Source organism: Myripristis murdjan, chromosome 17 (genome assembly GCF_902150065.1).
Source record: "Myripristis murdjan chromosome 17, fMyrMur1.1, whole genome shotgun sequence".
NCBI lineage: Eukaryota > Metazoa > Chordata > Actinopteri > Holocentriformes > Holocentridae > Myripristis > Myripristis murdjan.
In genome coordinates, this window is record NC_043996.1 from 26270353 (window position 1) to 26274235 (window position 3883).

The 3883-nt window shown below is 47.8% G+C and overlaps 3 non-coding genes across 3 annotated transcripts; all 3 read right to left on the bottom strand.

Annotated features, from left to right (window-relative positions):
• Window positions 1-270: 270 nt before the first annotated feature.
• Window positions 271-341, bottom strand: trnastop-uca (transfer RNA opal suppressor (anticodon UCA)). Its single transcript has one exon. It is a non-coding gene; the product is annotated as a tRNA-Sec (tRNA).
• A 683-nt stretch (window positions 342-1024) lies between these two features.
• trnag-gcc (transfer RNA glycine (anticodon GCC)) lies at window positions 1025-1095 on the bottom strand. The gene has a single exon. It is a non-coding gene; the product is annotated as a tRNA-Gly (tRNA).
• A 580-nt stretch (window positions 1096-1675) lies between these two features.
• trnad-guc (transfer RNA aspartic acid (anticodon GUC)) lies at window positions 1676-1747 on the bottom strand. Its single transcript has one exon. It is a non-coding gene; the product is annotated as a tRNA-Asp (tRNA).
• Between the last annotated feature and the right edge of the window lie 2136 nt (window positions 1748-3883).

The window sequence follows — 3883 nt, forward strand, 5'->3', positions numbered from 1 at the left end:
TGTTGCTGGGCTGAGATTTTTCTTCTATACCAGAGATGGGCAACCATGTGCCATAGAGAGCCGAGAGGCTGCAGGTTTTCTTTCCAACCAAAAACTCCACCAGCTGATTTCACTGATTAGTCCCTCCTCTCTGCGAGGACAGAGAGGCCCACTTTGAGTGTTGTGTTTGCGAAGCACAACGACACATCCTACTTATTCTGTCTTCAGACGCACACGCTGGGGGCTCCGGACCCTGCCTGCCTTCTTGCTGCTATAAAGCTGAAATAAGGTTGTTTCCGCCCGGTTTCGAACCGGGGACCTTTCGCGTGAGGCGAACGTGATAACCACTACACTACGGAAACCTGCGACGCAGCCAAAGTGTGTCTCTGAGAAAATTGATATAGACAGTCCTCTGTGACAGAATGCCTGTCACTTGTAAGCTTGCCTTCAACTGGCCCTAGTCGGACTCGAGGTCATTTTCTCGACAGGGTCTTCATAGCAACGTTGTGCAGGTCGCTGAGCCACATCCTCATCAGCCTTAAGCTGCCACACCGCATTTTTTGCACTATTTGATTGTTTTTATATTTAATCTTTTGGACTGTCTGTACCGTGGGTAAGGTCAGAGTGAAACGTTTTTTTCGATTCTCTGTATGTCTGGCACATAACTGCAGAACTGACAATAAAGCATCTTGAATCTTGAATCTTATTGCTACAGAGAGCCATGGCCTCAGACTTGGAGGTGTTGATCCTCATCCCGACCGCTTCACACTCAGCTGTGAACCGTCCCAATGCATGCTGAAGCCAACTGGAGGGAGGCAACTTTGGACCCCATCATCGGCAAAAAAACAAACAAAAACAAAATAAAGCCACACACAGAAACGCTGTTTCAGCTCTGGTGAAGAAAGACCACAGAGGCGATTTTGACAACGACCCCGCTCGCAGCCAGGGTGTCACAGCTGGGCCTGTTTCAGGTTGGTGGAGAAGGCCCGCCCTGCCAGCTGAAATGCCATGTTTGCGCACTGGCTGTTGCAGGAAAAGCCTGTGCTGCATTGGCCGGGAATCGAACCCGGGCCTCCCGCGTGGCAGGCGAGAATTCTACCACTGAACCACCAATGCTGGAACACACGGGTCAGCTGAGCGAAAAAGCGCAGCGGCGTAGGGCGAAAGACTGGAGCCGCAATCAACTTTTGCTGCGACGCAACCCGATGTCACGCTGCATTGGCCAGTCGCGTAGCCGGCAACCACACCGAGCCGGCAGACAGCGGACAGACAGGCAATGTTTAGTTGCCCCCACTGGGAGGCTCCGGTACGGTAGCTCTGAAAAAAATTCAGCAAGCCAGTAGATGCCATTTCCGTTGCTAGGTCTTCCTACCGCTAGCGGGGGTCTTGCACTTACACATCTACAAGACCATCAGCATTTCTTAATTAATTCACTCGTGTTTGATTATTTATTTCTTTGCTTGTTTATGTACGCCTTCACTTATTTATTAGTTTACTGATGTATGTCTTTATTTTTACAGAAGTTAATATGCGCCATTCCTGATTATCTACAAACCCCAAATTCATGTCTTGAGCACCGCTGCCCCCTGCAGGCTGAGGTCAGTAATAGTGGGTCTACATTCATTTCTTCGGCATGGCTTCCTGCGTGTTTTCAGGATGAGATTTTCACCTCCTCCGATGCGAAAAGGAAGCTCTTCTCCCCATCGGGGAATTGAACCCCGGTCTCCCGCGTGACAGGCGGGGATACTAACCACTATACTAACGAGGAGACACATGGGGAGCCGGGCGGGGCCACGTCCCATCTCGCAGCTCATTCAATACTAGCCACTATTACCAGGGGTGGGCAACCGTGTGCCACGGAGAGCCGAGAGGCTGCAAGTTTACTTTCCAACCAAAAAGTCCACCAGGTGATTTCACTGATCAGTCCCTGCTCTCTGCTTGAAGGTGAGGTAATCAGTGAAATCAGCTGGTGGAGTTTTTGGTTGGAATGAAAACCTGCAGCCTCTCGGCTCTCCATGGCACATGGTTGCCCAGCCCTGTTCTATAAGATTAAATTTTATGGGACTCGACAGCGTGTGGGAGTCGACCTGCTTCCTCAGCTCTGTTCTCTCTGCTGTCTCAGACTTTACAGTCAAACATCCTGAAACTTTTCCTTTTCAGCTGCGGGCAGCCGACAGGAAGCAGAAATCATCTTTCAGCCGACTCTCAGAGGTCAAAGCCGGGTTGTTAGGAACAAAACTTCAAGGGAAAATCTCCCCTCTGATGCTTTTACACTGTTAGACTCTTCAGTCTTTGATGTTCAGGACTTTCCAGGAGGTGATCAGTTGTTGTAATCTAAGTTTTTGATTAACCCGCTTTCCCTCAACCTGCTTCATCTGCCTCTACTTCACTTAGTGATTTCCCAGAATGAACTTGTCGTGTGCATTTAAGCGACGGGTGTTTGGGGATGTGAATGCAGTTTGCTAGTCAACCAGTTTGTGAACACTGGGGTGTGTCTGGGATTTTGAGCACACCTCATGTTGTGTGTTCAGGTCCAGCAGCGCTCATACAAAGTCAATGTAAAGACGCGAATCTGCGCCGGGCAACGGAAAGTTACCCAAAATGCAGTGTGTGCACCGGCTGCATTGTATTCTGTGCTGCTGTCGATGGAGAAACTGAAAACTCCTCTATGATGATTTCTCCCTGTGTGACTGTTGGTGCCAAATGATGAGTCTAGACAGAAGCTCTTGTTTGACCCTGAAGGACTGACACCAAAACATGACCCAGAATTGCATCATACGATAAAAATGGAGCGCTTTAACAGCATTTATCATGTATTTGTGTGGATTATTCCTTTAACACTGACACCTGAACTAACCTGGCAGTGTGTGTGAGCGCTGGGCCTCCCTGCCCTCAGTCCGCTGTGTGTGTGTGTGTGGGAAGCAGCGGCTCTCTCCTCCTGTTCAGAAGGGAAGGCGATTAAACACACAGTGACTTTACGGCCCTGCAGGAAGCCGTTTCACACACTAACTTCCTACAATCTAATCATGTAAACTCCAGCGCTTCACTCCGCGGGCTAACAAGTCATCGGAGCGCCATCTGCGGCTGTTAAAATATGTATCTGGACTTTGTTGTCATTTAGTAGCTTCTCCATAATGAATAGTTTAGTGTCCTCGGGGGAAGGAGATGTGAAACTCAGTGTGAGACCTGCTGCTCGCCTCTCGCCTCTTCTGCAGGCAAACTTATTATTCTGCTGTGGTTTATGGTCCGTGCATGATGAGTGCTGCTGGGTCAAGGCGGGCGGGATGAACAGAGACATGAAGAGGAGGGAGAGAGAGACAGAGAGAGAGAGAGAGAGAGAGACTGTGGTGGACTTGACAAGGCAGGAAAAGAAACAGGTAAAATCATCCTGCTGAAGAAAAGTGAGAGACACCAGGGATGGAAGCTATAGGATACAGCTGATATATAATTAATATATCAGACCAATATCTGCATTTTATTAACCTCATATATTAGCCGGTCGTGTCGTCCGCGGCTGGAGGTTCATCCCTGTCTGCAGCTCCATAAAATCCTGTTAAACCACAATGGAACAATATTTTCTTTGCACATTTTGTACATTTATGAGATGATTCAAAATGTGTAACTCTCAATTTAAATGCAGTTGCATATTCTAGAGTTTCTCTGCACATGAATAGAGGAGGCTGGTCAACCTGCTTTAAAATGCTGCGAATGTTAAAAGAAATCCATTTGAGTTGAGATGAATATGTGAAGTATAAATTATAACAGAGTAAGATGGCCGTTTTAGTGCAAGCCAGGTATTCACAAGATGAAACTTCTTTTATGTCGCAACTTTCATTATTTGAACATGAATGGGAGTGAAAGAGGGTGACTTGGCCTTGACTTCTAAGCTGCCAAAGCAAATTCT